This window comes from Lipotes vexillifer, unplaced genomic scaffold (assembly GCF_000442215.2).
Source record: "Lipotes vexillifer unplaced genomic scaffold, Lipotes_vexillifer_v1.1 scaffold233, whole genome shotgun sequence".
NCBI lineage: Eukaryota > Metazoa > Chordata > Mammalia > Artiodactyla > Lipotidae > Lipotes > Lipotes vexillifer.
This window is the reverse complement of record NW_006790915.1, coordinates 553,292-571,444: the sequence shown is the minus strand read 5'-3', so window position 1 is coordinate 571,444 and position 18,153 is coordinate 553,292. Positions and strand designations below refer to the sequence as shown.

Below are 18,153 nucleotides of genomic sequence, written 5' to 3'. Positions count from 1 at the left end.
AGAAAAAAAAAAAAAAAACCCCAAAAAACAGGAAATCCATGCTTCTAATGTGTAAGAAAACAAATTGACGTGGATTTTGATGAACTGATGGAAGCTTAAAAAAGAATCCATTTGGGCTTCCCTGGTGGCACTGTGGTTGGGAATCTGCCTGTCAATGCAGGGGACACAGGTTCCAGCCCTGGTCTGGGAAGATCCTACACACCGCAGAGCATCTAAGCCCGGGCGCCACAAATACCGAGCCTGCGCTCTAGAGCTCGCGAGCCACAGCTACTGAGGCCCGCGCACCTAGAGCCTGTGCTCCGCAACAAGAGAAGCCACTGCAATGAGAAGCCCCTGCACCGCAGCGGAGAGAGGCCCCTGCTAGCCGCAGCTAGGGAAAGCCCGCGGGCAGACACGAAGACCCAGTGCAGCCAAAACTGCATAAATTAAACAAGTTAATTTTTAAAAAACTATTAAAAAAACGAATCCATTTGACTTTTTTTTTTTTTTTTTTTGCGGGCCTCTCACTGTTGTGGCCTCTCCCATTTGCGGAGCACAGGCTCCGGATGCGCAGGCTCAGTGGCCATGGCTCACGGGCCCGGCCGCTCCGCGGCATGTGGGATCCTCCCGAAACGGGGCACGAACCCGCGTCTCCTGCATCGGCAGGCGGACTCGCAAGCACTGCGCCACCAGGGAAGCCCCCATTTGACTTTTGATGCTAAGAACATTCTAGTTCTCTTCAAGTGACTCATCAATTCTGATAATAACAGTAGATAAGGGAATAATGATCAATTACAGATCCACTGTACTGTTTGATTTTTTCGTGTATGCATTGTTTTGATTTTTTTTGAAGTTTAAAAAAATATATAAACTTTCCAAAAAGTTAAGTTTAGAAATGTACCAAGTTTTACAATAGCTCAGCTTCTCAGTTTTCTATTGCAGTAAAAAAAAAAACAAACCCCAAAACAAAACAAAAGTTTACAATCTGTTGAGTGTACTGAATAAACATGAAATGTTTTTGATTTCGAAAGACACAGAAGTTGGCGATACTACCTGAGTAAAACCACTCAAATCTGAGCATCGTTTTTTTCAAATTGACTTGACTGTTATCAAAATGATCTAAAAATAGGTTTAAAAACTGTCCACCAAGACTTTCATTTCCTATGGTCATACCACCTTGAGGAAAACAAAATCTAAAATCACAAAGATACCATTATGGTCTAGTTGCCTGGTTCTCTGACAAGATCTAATGTGCTTTGAAGACTAGCTGTAGCTTCTCTGCTCACAACAATATGGAATATAACCCAGCAAATCTAAGAAGGGCGCTAAACAGCCAGGGGGGGTATAAAGGGGTGAAGTACCTACTGAGGACATCTGTAGGATTAGTCCTCCAATTTCTCTCATTTTAGACAACAGGGCCAAGCAGGAGGGTCTTGGGCCTGGGCAACTAAAGTCTCCCATCCCTACCAACACTCTGCGGGTGTGAAGGGAGGGGGAGAGGGACAGGTGACTGATATTGATGCACCTTTGTGATAACATTTCAACTGTGTGATGCACCTTTATGATAACATTTCAACTGTGTCTGGGACCAGCTGGATCTCCTCTTCTCTGACCATGCTGTCCTCCCCTCCCCCCCCCCGCCAATATATTTATTTATTTATTTATATTTACCATATAGACATATAGTAGAGACAAGTCCCTTAAGAATGCAGTCCTGTCACTAGAATAGTTCAAGTAAAGGCTACATGATTATCTGCTTGATTTTCCCGTCATGTAAGGTCCCCACAAGAGCTTGCTCAAAAAGGCATGAGTCGGGTATGTACCCATCTCCCCATTCTAATACACCCTGAAAGAAAAAAGGAAAGGAAAAGCAGCTAACTTTACGAAAAGCTGCGCAGGTAACTGTCACTGGACTGATCCTGAGAACCACTGAAGTTGGACCAGATGACCTCTCACATTCCAAAACAATTTACCTACTGGTCTATGTAAATGCAGGTAATTGTAAGAAAAACTACCGCATCTCTTGGTTTAGCACTGAAAAGACAGGAAACCTTTGATAAGTGGAGATAAAAGATTTGGGTTTAGACTTTGCAAATGTCCCTTAAAACTCAGTACATTTGGGATTAAGAGGATCTACAGTGGAAATGATTCACTTAGCTAGTAAATATGCATAGTTGACAGCCCCAGAGCCACACTCCAGAGTGTTCTTAGTGTACTTGTTCCTTTAAATCCTGTCTTTGGGAGAACACTGCTGAACTTCAGTAAACAAGTGTAATTTCCATCTCCATCCAAGTATGCCCCCGTGCCATGGCCTTTGTACTTTCTGTTCTTCCTACCCAGAATGTTGTTCTTCCCTCACATGACTCGTTCCCTCATTTCGGTCTGGTGTTTGTTCCAATGTCAAGAGGTCTTCCTAACCAACCTGTCCAAATTGGACCCCACACCTCATTCTGTTTCTCAACTTGCTTCATAAAAAAACTGCAATAATGTCTATCTGAAATTTGGTTCAATATTTATAGAATCACTGAGGATTTGGAATCATTTATATTTTAATTTAATTTTATTAATTTTAACTGGGAAAATACAGGCTGAAGAACCATTCTCTAATTTAAGGGCAGAATTTTTGCATTTTCCTTCATTCTTCCAAAAGTTAATAGCAGGACTGCAGTAAGGCAACAAATGGTCTTAAAGGAGACATCAACTTACTCTCCCATTTCTTAGAAATTCCTTTACGCTTTTTGTTGGCTCTTCTCTACTTGTTTGCTATCGTAATATGTAGTTAAAAGGACTGACAGTAGAAAATTGTCTGAATAAAGTTCAGCTTTTAAGTAAATACTATACAATGAACCAAATTTACATGAAGGTTACCATGCTGTGGTATGTACACTTACAGTGGAAAAAAATTAGCTAATCCTATAGAATAGAGGTGGACAAATATAAATGAAAAAAGACAAGCCTCAGTTCTTTGGTGGTTTTTATATACCCCAAACTTTATAGGCATGATTTTGTTTCCTCCTTATAAAAACCCTAAAAGGGAGTGTCATTATCCTCATTTTACAGAAGAAGAAAGACTCAGAGGCTAAATAACTTGCTCAAAAATCACATCAGTTGTTAAGTGGCAGACTTGTGATTTCACCAAATTTCTGAGTTTCCAAAGATATTTCTTTCCACTGAACAAGCTGTTCTCAAAGTATGGACCAATGACCACTGCAGATCAAGATGCTTTCAAAGGGTGCATGAGGTCCTCCTCTTTTCCCCTACGTATTTGTATGAGGCCAAACTGTCTTATGTTTCTATCAAAACCACATATCATATTAGAGTGAATGCAAAAACATATATGAGAACCCGGCTATCTTCTTATAAACCAGACATTATGGAGATCTGCAAAAATGTAAGACAATGCCATTCTTCTCGTTATGTTTTTATTTTGAAAATATATTTTTCGTAAAATATGATACAGTCATCCCTCAATATCCATGGGGGATTGGTTCTAGGATCCCCCTTTGGATACCAAAATCCATGAATGCTCAAGTCCCTCATATAAAATGGCAGTATTTGCATATAACCTTCATATATCCTCCGGTATACTTTAAAATCATCTCTAGATTATTTATAATACCTAATGCAATATAAATATTATGTAATTTGTTGTAAACATAATACAAATTCTATATAAATAGTCTCCCAAACATGGCGAGCTGTTTTGTTTTTGGAACCTCCTGGAATTTTTTTTTTTTAAACTATTTTTCGACTCACTGTTGGTTGAATCCATGTATGCGGAACCAACAGATATGGAGGTTCAACTGTATTTAGGTTAACAAGCAGTAAGTTTATTACTTTTCAAAAAATGAATCACTAAATAGTAAAAAAATCCTCTCAATATTGTTAAAATGGCAATACTCCCCATATTGCCAAATTGACCTATTTGACACAACTTTATCAAAATCCAAGCTAGTTTCTTGGCAGACACTGGCAAGCTAATCTTAAACTACATATAGAAATAAAAAGGATCCAGAATAGCCAAGCAATATGTATCCATCTAGAGGGGCGGGATAGGGACGGTGGCGGGGAGATGTGAGGGAGGAGATATGGGGATGTAGGAGAAATGGGGATGTACGTATATGTATAGCTGATTCACTTTGTTATACAGCAGAAACTAACACACTTTATTATACTCCAATAAAGATGTTAAAAATAAATAAATAAATAAACGGAATAGAATTGAAAATTGAGGACTAATCTTCTATATTTATGGTCAACAAAGGTGCTAAAACAATTCAATGGAGAAAGAATAACAAATGGTGCTGAGATTAAAAAAAAAAAAAGGATACCTGCATGTAAAAGAATGAATTTGTACTCCTACCTCACACCATGCACAAAAATTCATTCAAAATGGATCAAGGTCAACCATATCACAGAAAGTGTATCTTCCCCAAGTTGGTGGCCTACAACTTTTACTTCTGACCTCCTCACAATCTTCCCACATTGCTTTAAAACATTTAATACTTTTGTATTAAAAGGTTCATGGTCGCATTATAACCATAGTATAACTTAACAAGCACTAATATCATTTTCTTCCCCCAAATTATACCTCATTTGCAGTCTTTACAAGAAGACAAAAACTTTTATTTTGTCTTTACAGATGATCAATTTGCTTAAAATGCAATTATCTAGTTGAATAATGAATGTACAGCCTCTCTTGACAAAATCCTTTTCTAGCAACTGGAAAATGAACAGTATAGATGACTGATATCAGATTCTTTCTAGTTCATATGAAGTGAGATTGTAAAGTGAAAGGCAGCAAGCCCTAATAAAATAAATGAACTGGCATGTAGGGGAAACAAGGCATATAAAATGAAAATGGAAACTGCGTGTTGGGTATGCTTGACGTAGAAGTATTTCTATTGCATGCAAATGTACATGAACAATAAGAAATGTATGACTGGTATTTTGCAGAGAATATTTGTTTAAAAACAGAGGCTTTGGGACTTCCCTCGTGGCACAGTGGTTAAGAATCTGCCTGCCAATGCAGCGGACATAGGTTCGAGCCCTGGTCCAGGAAGATCCCACATGCTGCAGAGCAACTAAGCCTGTGAGCCACAACTACTGAAGCCCACGCGCCTAGAGCCAGTGCTCTGCAACAACAGAAGCTACCGCAATGATAAGCCTGCACACCACAACGAAGAGTAGCCCCCGTGCCACAACTAGAAAAAGCCCACATGCAGCAAGGAAGACAAATGCAGCCAAAAATAAATAAATAAATTAAACAAAACAAAACAAAAAACAGATGCTCTTTTCCCAATACTATACAGGTACATACATATAAGTAAAGGGTATTTTTTTCTGTAATTGACTTAATAATTTTAAAATAATTATAGTCACATGAACTGTAAAAAACAGTACAGCAAGCTCTCATGTACTCTTCATCCAGTTCCCCCCAATGATAACATTATACAGTTGACCTTCCATATCCACAGGTTTAATATCTGTGGATCCAACCAACAGACTGAAAATACTCAGGAAAAAAATTTCAGAAAGTTCCAAAAAGCAAAACTTGAACTTGCTGTGTACTGGCACCTATTTATGCAGCATTTGCATTGTAGTTATCAATACAATGACTTACATAGCATTTGGTATTATAAGTAATTTAGATATGGTTTAAAGTATATGGGAAAATTGTATAGGTTATATGCAAATACTATGCCATTTTATACAAGGGACTTGAGCACCTGTGAATTTTGGTATCCAAGGGGAGTCCTGGAACCAATTCCCAGTGGATGACAAGGGATGACTGTGTAAGTGTAGTCCAATATCAAAACCAGGTATTGACACCAATATAATCCATAATTTTATTCAGATTTTACCAATTTTACATGCACTCCTTCGCGTGTGTGTTTCTATGTAATTCTATCACATGTATATAGATTTACGTAACCACCACCACAATCAAGATACAGAGCTGTTCAATCACCGCAAAGATCCCTCAAGTTAACCCTTTACAGTTACAACCACCCTTATCCTCCCACCCCATCCCCAATGCTTGGCAACCACAGATCTGCATTCTAATTTTATCATTTTGAGAATGTTATATAAATGGAACCATGTGGTTGTCCCACTTCAAGATTGTTTTTTCACTTGGCATAATTCCTTCAAGATCCATGCAAGTTGCTATATACTATGGTTTGTTCCTTTTTATTGCTGCATAGTATTCCACGGAATGGATATAGCACATGTTGTTTAACCATTCAGTCATTGAGGGGTATCTGGGTTGTTTCCAGTAAAAAGACACTTATTTTTAAACACAGGACTTCTGTAATAAGCTGCTTCCCCAAGAGGACTTTTAACATGAAGGCCTTATGCTCATTTAAGCCATTGCTTTGCATATATGTACAGATTTTTTTCCCCCACAACATGAAAACTTAAAGGAAAAAAACCCTTTAAATCCCATAGCTGCCCTCCCCAGTGAGGGCCAAGACAACAAAGTGAATCTGCAGTTAGTTAAACTTCTAACTCAGACTGTAAGGTGATATTTTATACCAGTATGGAACTTCTTTCATGTAGAAGGCAGATTAGTGAAGTTAATTGCACAAGTAGACCACAAAAGTAAATTATATCTGTCACTGATCAAGCTAAAGTTGGGAGAAGTCAAATTATAGTACTTTAAACTCTTAAGACAATATCAAATTATTGACTTTTAAGAACAAAGGTCAAGAGTTAAAAATGAATGTAGTTTATGTTCCATACTTAATTTCTTTTAGAGAGAAAGTAGCTTTAGGGAGTTGTAGATGAAAACTTTAGTCAAGCAGGCTACAAGAACAATCATTTAAACATGTTATGTGGTCTAGTATTTATGTAATAAGAAGGCTCAAAAACATCACAATTTGCTTGAAGTGAGCTTACAGGTAGAAATTAAGAAAAAAGTCGCAAATCTACAACTCAGATGGCAAAGAGAATAACAAAAATCATAAAGTGTAGGCTTTCAAAACTCATAGGAAAAAATTTCAAGTTAATAGGTATGTGTGGAAACTAAAAAGGTAAGAAGAGGCAAAATAATAAAGGATAAAATCTGGGAATAAAAAAACAAATTGCAGGAAAATAAGGTAGAGAACTAGTTTTGAGCCAGGATTAAATAACTCATCTCTTATTTCAACCACCAGCCAATAACTATTGAATTAAATCCTAGAAAAATACACATACTTATCAGGTGTAAGCAAATCTGTTACTATATAACATATCCTTATTTGGAAAGCAAAGTTAACTTAATAAAATTGTTTGATTATATGATTTGACTCTTTGCCCATGTCTGTATTACTAGTAAGCATTATCAGAATTCACAGGGATCAGGTGGGAAAATTATTTCACTCCTTTAGAAAAAGACTACTATTATACTGAGAACAAACTGACACGCTCCCTTCTCTTTATGATAACCATCTTAGTTTATTCACCTTAAGTTATAAGTAGTGAGTTATCATCCCTGTATGTAGATATGACTGAAAAGATAGTGTACTGATTCTGTGGTTTGTAGCAGCAAGTGCTATCTGAAAAGTTCACTACCATTTGGAACCACACCTCTTTGACATACAGGCTGCCCAACATATTTACAATAGATCATGAAAGTGTTAATAGTGAGATTTTCTAATGTAAATAGCAACAATATAATATAAACCTACCAGTCTTAAGGATTTATTATTGTAACATTTTCAAGAATGGAAAAAATAAAACTGTTATCAACTCTCAGTGCTTCTTTATTTCTAAGGAATTAAAACTTAACATTAGGGACTTCCCTGGTGGCACAGTGGTTAAGAATCTGCCTGCCAATGCAGGGGACACGGGTTCGATCCCTGGTCTGGGAAGATCCGACATGCTGCGGAGCAACTAAACCCATGCACCACAACTACTGAGCCTGCACTCTAAAGCCCGCAAGCCACAACTACTGAAGCCCACGTGCCTAGAGCCTGCAACAAGAGAAGCCACTGCAATAAGAAGCCTGCACACCACAATGAAGGGTAGCCCCCGCTCGCTGCAACTAGAGAAAGCCCGCGCGCAGCAACGGAGACCCAATGCAGCCAAAAATAAAATAAATAAAAATAAATATATTTATTTTAAAAACCCACAAAACTTAACATTAACTCAAACGGGTATAATTATGTGTTCTATAGTGCCAGTACAAGAACATCTCTTTCATTACTTGGCAATTCTTGTCTTCTGCATAATATTTGAAAAAGTGTATTTCAATTTACAAAATTTTCTACGCTGCTGCCATTTAATGTCCCTCGAAGGGGCATCCAACTGTACTGGGTTCAGTAACTTCAGAGGTCCACCATAACATTATATATTTAAGCTCGCTATTCAGCATAAGGTGTAGCTGCCTTGAACTTTGGCCTGGAATTACTGTCAGAAGGCTTCATAATAAAACTGTTTTCAGGCTAACTTTAAGTTTGTCTCACTGTACAAACTCTAAGGACACTATTATGTGTGAAGACCCAGTATGTTTTCAAAAGTGCCTGGGAGGAGAAAGGAACAGTGTGTCTGGCATGCTGTCCCACAGAAAAGAAACACTTAAGAACTGATAAATAATGAGAATTAAAAACAGCAATAAAACAGTAGTAAGCCTATGGCCATAACGAATTCAAACAACTTGCTTAATCTTAACACTATAAAGAGTTCAACGGTTGCTTGCCCCTGGTAGCACAATGAATGTGGAGAGCAACTATATAAACTTGATCTTGAAACATCAGCTAAATAAAATTTAAAAGATATTATAATGATTTATCACTAAAATAATTTACCACATACTTTTATTCCAGATAATCCATTTGAAATAGTCAACAAACACCTGCATTTTACTGGAAAATAAAAAAATCTCCTACAGGGACTTCATTGGTGGCGCAGTGGTTAAGAATCTGCCTGCCAATGCAGGGGACACAGGTTTGAGCCCTGGTCCGGGAAGATCCCACATGCCACGGAGCAACTAAGCCCATGCGCCACAACTACTGAGCCTGCACCCTAGAGCCCACGAGCCACAACTACTGAAGCCTGTGCGCCTAGAGTCCATGCTATGCAACAAGAGAAGCCACCGCAATGAGAAGCCCGCGCACAGCAATGAAGAGTAGCCCTGGTTCGATGCAACTAGAGGAAGCCTGTGCACAGCAACAAAACCCAACAGCCAAAAAATAATAATAATAATAAAAATAAATAAAACAACAAAGACTAGATGTTTCCAAAAAATTATTTTAAAAAAATCTCCTGTAAAATAAATAACTCTTTTGTACCTGATGACAAATTTCTCACAAACCTTTCCCTTTGAAAATGGCTAATTACAAACTGCACTTAAAGTCACAACATAAACGAAAATCCCCACAGTACTCCTCACTAACAGAACATGTTCTGAGGCTCCAACAATACCGTGTGCGTTTGAGAAACAAACTCATTCTCTTAATGTGTGAAAATAACAATAGTTAATATTTAACATATTGATACATACTATGTGTTAGGCACAATGTGAGAGGCTTTACATACTTCATCTCTAATCCTCACAACTCCGTGAGTTAAGCATAACCACCCCCATTCTATAGATGAGGAAACTGAACTGAGGCTCATAGAGGGGTCCTGCAGCTAATAAGAGAATACAGAAGCCTCCTACATTTTCATCAGCCCTTTCTGTACATAAGGCACATGAGATCTGAAAGCATTATAGTAATTTATCAATTACCCAACAAGTTTTAGAAAATGCTATGCTGAGTAATGTATGCTATGGGTACTTTTTGGGGGGAGCTGAGGGGACTCACCCTTCAGGGTTATACTCAGGGTTTCATTTTTTAATTCTAACACACCATCCAAATTTTTTTCAGGTCCTGAATCTGTGGATCTATGTCAATTCTCTATCTAGGTATATTAGTTATGGAATATGGAAGATTATTAAGCCATTATAGTCTTCTCAGACCCTGAAGAAATGGTCCAATGCTTAGTCAAAACTCAGCTATTTCTTCAGAACCCAAGTTTATTCTGGTAACAAGTAAGCCTCAGGACTGGGCCCAGGGTTTTACCTCTGATTACAGACATGTCTACCACAAATTACAGAATCCATTATTTAAGAACATATTCACCCCCCACAAAAAAGCAAGGGCTGAAAAGAGGAGCACTCAATCAACGCATGAGAAAGAAGCATTCCCTTTCAAATATGGCCAAATATGTCAAATTTTGTTAGCATTCCCTCTCAAATATGGCCAAATATGTCAAATTCTGTTAAGCTGAGGTGTGTCCAATTAACCTAGTCACACTGGTACCCTACTATGTTAAATATTACTCAGATTTTACTGTTTCAAATATTACAAGTAGGTGGGCTGCCAGTTTGACTTTAACCATCTTTTCATTATTCCAAAGCTCTTGTAATCATAGACATTTAGGCTAAAAGCAGAGGGTTTCTTCAGAATTACAATCAGGCAAACCATAACCTCAGAGAGAGATATATACATACATGCATATACATATATACAAATATACACATATATATAAACACACAGTTTTTTTTTTCAGGAAAATCATATTAGAAAAATCACCTGCTATTTACTAAGCTCTCTTTGTCTTTTACTTAGTTGACTTGCTACCCCAATTATACGCGGGACCTGATGGCCTCAACAGTTTGTTTCTGCATAAGAGCAGAGGCACTCTCCTCTGCACCTAGCAACAAAAAGAGAGCGACGAAAAACTTCAATCACACAGGAATCTGGGGGGCAGAGCCTAAGGCTCACCCATAATGTGTGTAAATCTGATCCCCAAAGTCCGTGGCACTGACAGTCATTCAACTTTCTTTGTAATATTCCCATTGTGCTTTTTCTGGTACCACACGCAAAATGCACCACCTAACATTTCACCAAACGGTCGGAATGCCTTACTTCCTTTCTAAAAATTCTCGGGGTGCAAGGCCGGGGGTGACGGCCGTGGGGTGGGCCGGGAAGCCTGAGGCACCGGCGCCAGCCACCCGGGAGAGCAGAGCCACGCACGGCACCCGCTCCGGGCAGGCCTGCTGTGGCTGGTTCCCGAGTCCCTAGGGCTGCAAAAGCAAGCAGCAGCAGCCATGGCAGGGACTTGGGAACCTTTCCCCTGCCTCCTCCGCTAGGCCTCGAGGGGTTTGCTTTTCACATGGCCCCCGGGTGGGGGCGGTGGGCACAAGGTACTGGATGCAGATGCAGTCGCAGTCGCAGCCGCAGCGGCGGGCCAGGCGAGCCGGGGCTCCCTCGGAACCCGACCTCCCGGCGAGGCTGGCAGCCGCAGCACCTCGGCGGGGAAGGCCACCTTCGCACACACCACATCTTCTCCCCTGCCTGCCTCCTTCTCCGTTAGCGCTACCGGTTGGCGGGCGGGGGAGGGGAGCGAAGCGCGTTATTCCCGGGGAGCTGGAGGGGGGAAGGGAGGGCATCTCTTACCCGCGTTACTGAGGAGGAGGAGGAGGAGGAGGCGGTTGGAGCGCGGCGCGGCGGGGCGACGGCGGGGCTGGGTGGGTGCAAGTAAGAGTCTTACGAAAGGGAATTAACCCCATCACCAGCCCGGACACCGGCTCCAGCGGCAGCCACGGCTGGCAAAATCCCGCCCCTTCCCACCACGCACTAGCCCCGCCTCTTCGTTCTCTTTGAGGGACAGTAGACAAATCATAGATTGTACATCCTTGGAATGACATGAGGATCATCCAATCACGCCTGAACAAACTGCCTTCTCTCCACCCCTTTATCTCCTCCCGGGCCGCGGGAGAGCCAAGCCAAGTCTTTCTCCACCCACAAGGGAAAAAGAGCCAATCGGCTGTAAGTATCCGCCCTTGAAGGACGCAAAGGACAACCAATGATAAACCTAAGAGGACAGCCATTTTGCCCACTTGTAAAAGAGCCACCTTTTCCCACGAGTCGGAGCCCGAGGTGGGGGAGTTCTGGAAGTTTTTACTGACCTGGAGGTATGGGAAAGACAAACATATTTTTTCAAGGAGTATTTATATTGCTTTATAGGAGTAAAGGAAAATTTTCGTCCTCCATGTGGTGGGAAGTGGGGACTGCTGCTTAAGGACTTGGCTCCTCCCCTCAGCAGTAACAGGCTCTAAGCCGAACACCTGGTTCTCCAGCCTCAGCGAGGAAAGGCGGGGTGATTGCCCTCTTCGGCTTGCAGCCGACTGCAGTTCCCAGCGTGCTGTGCCTCCGCCCATTTCAGCTTATCCGTTTGCTTCCCGCGAGGCCTGACGGGAATTGTAGTTCTTGGGAGGTACCCACGCCGCCTCATTGGCCAATGAGAAAGGACAAACTTTTGAATGATTTGGAGTTTGGGGCGGGGAAGTAGTCGCAGGGCTGTGGTGAAGCCTTTTCACCAACCTAGCAGAAGAGAGAAGGGTTAGAAGCGAAAGGTAGTCGAGGAAGAGTTTTCTAAGAACGCCGTAGGAGTTTTAGATTCCTGGTATTTACACTCTCTTGCTTTCAGTTTGTCTCTTTGAAGTGACTTCCGCTTTGCGGCAGACACAGGCCAAACCTGTGGCGGGAGTTGGAGATTCTGCAGCGAATACACCAGGTGTGGCCGTCTGGGAGTGGCGTGGCGGGCAAGTTGGTAGTTTCTTACGTGAGAGATAGCTGAATGGAATTTAATTGCATTTTAATTAAGAGTGGGTGAAATGGGATTGGGGGAGGGTAGTTCCCAAGTCCAGAATGCCATGCTCCACCGCACTCTTCACTCCCCGAGTCTCACTTTTTTTGTCTTTTGAGTTGCTCAGGATTAGATGGCACCCATATATTTATGGAGAGTGCCTCTAAAACCTTCACGTCTTCAGTTTGACTAAAAAGAACCGGCTCAGAAGTTCTGAGCTAACTCCTCCCACTCTTACAAACCAACTTCTAAAGTCTGGTTCGAAGGAGAAACGCTACAGAAGGGCTCATGATTGATGAGAATCGTTCCATTCTTTTTTTTTTTTTGGTAAAGCATACATTAAACAAGTGTCGATAGGGTGCCAACTATAGTACACCGATGAATACAGATCATTAGAAAGACGTTGGAGCCAAAAGCCTAATAAGCTTAGCACGTTAGGCCCTGGTTTATGCCCCCCCTGTCGGTGGACAAAGTTGAGTGTGTTTTTACTGTTGGACGTTCCGTTTGAGGTTGTTTGGGAAACTCATTGAACAAAAGAGATGCAGAAGGTGTTATCAGGAAAAGCCTTACCTCCCCAAACCTGATGGCTCTCATTTTAAACTTATTTTCCTATCATTTTGACCGAGACTTTCTCAGATAAATTCTAACTCAATTTTCCCCGCGGTTTCACTAAGACTTTCTCTTAGAAATCATCTTGTAAGTATTTATTGAGCACTTATACTGTATTAGGCACTATGCCAGACTTTGCGGGGAGAGCAGTGCCAAAAAGACAGGCTCCTCGTCCAAAAGTAGTGAGGAAAACAGGCCAAACAAAATGAATCGTAGTGTTACTTGTTCTTCTAATCTCTCTCTAAACTAAGTCAAATCTTCATTAGTCATGTTTTGTAGTTACTTTTTCCATTCTACTTGTGGACTGAAATAAGCATATTTTCTTTATTTTTTTTTAATTGAAGCACTAATAAGTCTGTGTCCTATACTCATGAGTTGTGTTTATGCATTAACTACATGGTAAATTTTATGTTGTAATCCTTCTAGATATAGGAATGTAATCATACCTTTCAGCCACAGTGTTCTGGTTCCACCAAAGAAAGTGTTGACTCTTGCTTTTTAATGCAGCTGGGAATTTCATACAATTAAGCAGAAGAGTCTTATATAAATGCTTATTTTTTTGTTGTGAGGGCTTCTAGTGTAAATCAAGTCAATAAATAGTAATGGCCATCATTTTATTGAGTGTTTCCTCTGAGCCAGGAATGGTGTTAAGTGCTTTCAGTACATGTTCTCTTCAGCAATGGGCAAGTATTGTTCTGTGATGTTTTATACTTGAAGAAGTTGGAGTTCAGTGAAGTTCAATAAGACTTAAAAAAAATTTTATTGTGGTACAGTTGATTTAAAATGTTGTGTTCATTTCTACTGTATAGCACAGTGAATCAGTCATACATATACATATATCCACTCTTTTTTAGGTTCTTTCCCCATATAGGTCATTACAGAGTATTTAATAGAGTTCCCTGTGCTATACAGTAGGTCCTTATTAGTTATCTATTTTATATATAGTGGTGTGTATGTCAATCCTGATCTCCCAGTTTATCCCTCCCCACCCTGAATGAGACTTTAAGGCCTTGATTAGAAAATTATGGAGCTGAGATTCATATCCAGATCTGTCTCATTGCTGAGCTCTTAACCACTGCTGATTTCTGCCTCTCAAATATTTATTGATCCCCCAATATGTGCCAGGCATATAGTGAGAAATGTGAAATTCCATCCTAGGATTCTGGAACCAGTGGTAGCAGTCACTTACTCTTTTGAGCTATCCTTTCACATCACATAATACATACTCATTGTATTTAAAAATACAGGAAAATATAAAAAAGAAAGTAATCTGTATTCCTGTTAGAGATACGACTATTAAATCTTGCTGAATATCTTTACAGATCTCTAATAGGTACAGACATGCGTATGAATAGTATAATACTACTTTGCTCTTTTTTTAAAAAAATATTTATTTATTTATTTATTTGGCTGCGCTGGGTCTTAGTTGCAGCATTCAGGATCTTCGTTGCCTTGTGAGGGATCTTCATTTCATCCTGCAGGATCTAGTTCCCTGACCAGGGATTGAACCCGGGTCCCCTGCATTGTGAGTGTGGAGTCTTAACCGCTGGACCACCAGGGAAGTCCCCTACTTTGCTCTTTTTGTAAACTGTTTTTTGACTCAAAAATAGGCTGTGGATATGACTGAAAATCAGTAGCTTTTTAAAAAATAAATTTATTTATTTATTTTTAGCAGCGTTGGGTCTTCGTTGCTGCGTGCAGGCTTTCTCTAGTTGCGGTGAGTGGGGGCTGCTCTTCGTTGCAGTGCGCAGGCTTCTCATTGCGGTGGCTTCTTTTGTTGCAGAGCACGGGCTCTAGGCGTGCAGGCTTTAATAGTTGTGGCATGCGGGCTCTAGAGCTCAGGCTTAGTAGTTGTGGCGCACGGGCCTGCATTGGCAGGCGGATTCTTAACCACTGTGCCACCAGGGAAGTCCTCAATATCAGTTTTGATGGCTCTCTGGTATTACATTGTATGTTTCTAACATAACCAGTTCCTAGCTGATGGATATTTACATTATTTTTGATTAACTTCTTTTTTGATTGTGGTAAAAAATATATAAACTTTACCATCTTAACCAATTGTAAGCGTGCAGAACAGTAGTGTTAAGTATATGCACCTTGTCATGCAACAGATCTCTGGTGCGGTATGCGGGCCTCTCACCGCTGTGGCCTTTTCCGTCGCGGAGCACAGGCTCCGGACGCGCAGGCCCAGCGGCCATGGCTCACGGGCCCAGCCGCTCCGCGGCACGCGGGACTCTCCCGGACCGGGGCACGAACCCGCGTTCCCTGCATCGGCAGGCGGACTCCCAACCACCGCGCCACCAGGGAAGCCCTCTGGAACTTTTTCATCTTGCAAAACTGAGACTCTGTACTCGTTGATCAACAACTCTTCTTTTCCTGCCTCCTGCAGCCCCTGGCAACCACCATTCTACTTTCTGTTTCTAAGAGTTTGACTTTAGATGCCGCATATAAATGGAATCATGTAGTATTTGTCCTTCGGTGACTGGGGTATTTCACTTAGTGTCATGCCCTCATTGTTCATTCATATTGTGGCATATGACAGGACTTCCTTTTTTTTTTAAGGCTTAATTAATATTCCATTGTTTGTATACACCATATTTTATTTATCCATTCATCTGCCAGTGAACATTTAGGTTGCTTCCACTTCTTGGCTATTGTGAATAATGCAGTGAATGGGTGCGTATATCTCTTCAAGATAAGTTTTTAGTTCTTTTGGATATAGGTGTTCTTTCGGATATATGTATATACGTATGTATACTTCTGGGTATCTATATATCTATATATCTATATGTATATATACATGTATTATTTACTTATTTTTGGCTGCGTTGGGTCTCCTTTGCTGTGCATGGGCTTTCTCTAGTTGCGGCGAGCAGGGGCTACTCTTCGTTGTGGTGTTCAGGCTTCTCGTTATGGTGGCTTCTCTTGTTGCGGAGCACGGGCTCTAGGCACGCAGGCTTCAGTAGCTGTGGCACGAGGGCTCAGTAGTTGTGGCTTACAGGCTCTTGAGCGCAGGCTCAGTAGCTGTGGCACACAGGCTTAGTTGCTCCGTGGCATGTGGGATCTTTCCGGACCAGGAATTGAACCCGTGTCTCCTGCGTTGGCAGGCGGATTCTTAACCACTGTGCCACCAGGGAAGTCCCAATATATACATGTATATACATGTACACGTACCTGTATATGTATACTTCTGGGTATGTATATACACGTATGTATACCCAGAAGTAGGATTGCTGGATCAATTATTAACTTTTAAAAGCAATGCTGTCATGAACACCATTTTTGTATGCTTGCCTGATTATCCCTTAAATCTAACTTTTTAGAAAGAGTATTATTTAGTGTTATTTATTAATACAATAGTCTGTAATTCCTAAATTGCTCTACAGAAAGGTTATGCCTATTTTCTTTCCTAACTGTGTGAGAGCACCTGTTTCCCATCTTTTATTCTATCCAGTCTGATTGTAAAAAGTGATCCCTCATTTATTTAATTCTGTCTAGTTGAATTCTGTTTATGTTGGGCATCTTTTATGTGTATATTGTCCATTGTTGTCTACGCTTTTTTTTTTTAATAAATAAATTTATTTATTTATTTTTGGCTGTGTTGGGTCTTCGTTTCTGTGCGAGGGCTTTCTCCAGTTGCAGCGAGCGGGGGCCACTCTTCATCGCCGTGCGCAGGCCTCTCACTGTTGTGGCCTCTCCTGTTGCAGAGCACAGGCTCCAGACTTGTAGGCTCAGTAGTTGTGGCTCACGGGCTTAGTTGCTTCACGGCATGTGGGATCTTCCCAGACCAGGGCTCGAACCTGCGTCCCCTGCATTGGCAGGCAGATTCCCAACCACTGTGCCACCAGGGAAGCCCTGTTGTCTACTCTTTTGAATAGACTGTTGTTATCTATCATAGTCCCTTAGTAATTTTAAAGAAATTACTTCCTAGGTTTTTAACTCCTTGTCATGTATTTTGCCTTTATTCTCATTTTGAAATTTGTCTTTTTAACTTTTTAATGCTGTTTTTCTATGACATAGTGTAAATTATTTTAGTGTCAAAATTTATGTCTTTTCCCTTAGGGTTTCTAGATTATTTGTGACGCTTAGAAAAAGCTTTATGATGATTAGAAGTAGATAATAAAACACAATATGTATATATAATTTTTATTTGTTGTTACATTTGGTTTCACAATATATATACACTTGGTTTTGTTTGGATTCTCTTCTCTTTCATTGTTCTTTCTTTTCTGTGACTTGTACCATACCCATTTTCTTAATTTCTATAACTTGATAGTATGTTTTGATATCTGGCATGTATGGTGTGCTTCCACTTTTTTAGACATTTTCTTGTCCTTGTCACATTTTCTTGTATTTCGGTGTCATTTTGTCAAATTAAAAACAAACATCTGAAAGAAACAAAACAAAACAAAACAAACATCTGCACTTTTATTTTTTAAATTTTTTGGCTGCTTTGCGTAGCTTGCCGGATTTAGTTCCCCAACCAGGGATTAAACCCGCGCCCCCTGCAGTGGAAGCGCGGAGTCTTAACCACTGCACCACCAGGGAAGTCCCAATATCTGCACTTTTATATTTTAACAAAATACAAATTTAACTTTATATAGATATGAAATACTACTTAAAGGCAATACAGAATTTTTCTTAGTACGGTCAGTGTTCAATGAGGCATTCTGTGCTTTGTTAAAACATGTTTTTATTACAGAGTTGGATGCAAATGGTGACAGTTTAAGAGCACATCTAATTTTTTTAATTATATAATCATTTTTTAGGGCTTCCCTGGTGGCGCAGTGGTTGAGAGCCCGCCTGCTGATGCAGGGGACACGGGTTCGTGCCCTGGTCCAGGAGGATCCCACATGCCGCAGAGAGGCTGGGCCCGTGAGCCATGGCCGCTGATCCTGCGTGTCTGGAGCCTGTGCTCCACAATGGGAGAGGCCACAACAATGAGAA

At 40.6% G+C, this 18,153-nt stretch overlaps 1 protein-coding gene across 1 annotated transcript in view; it reads right to left on the bottom strand.

The window, feature by feature from the left end:
• LOC103089719 (R3H domain-containing protein 1) overlaps positions 1 to 11,593 on the bottom strand; it is a gene marked incomplete at its 3' end in the record, with an annotated part of 118,910 nt that extends 107,317 nt beyond the window's left edge. Inside the window, exon 1 of the mRNA XM_007464008.1 lies at positions 11,406 to 11,593. The remainder of the gene's footprint in view (positions 1 to 11,405) is intronic.
• Between the last annotated feature and the right edge of the window lie 6,560 nt (positions 11,594 to 18,153).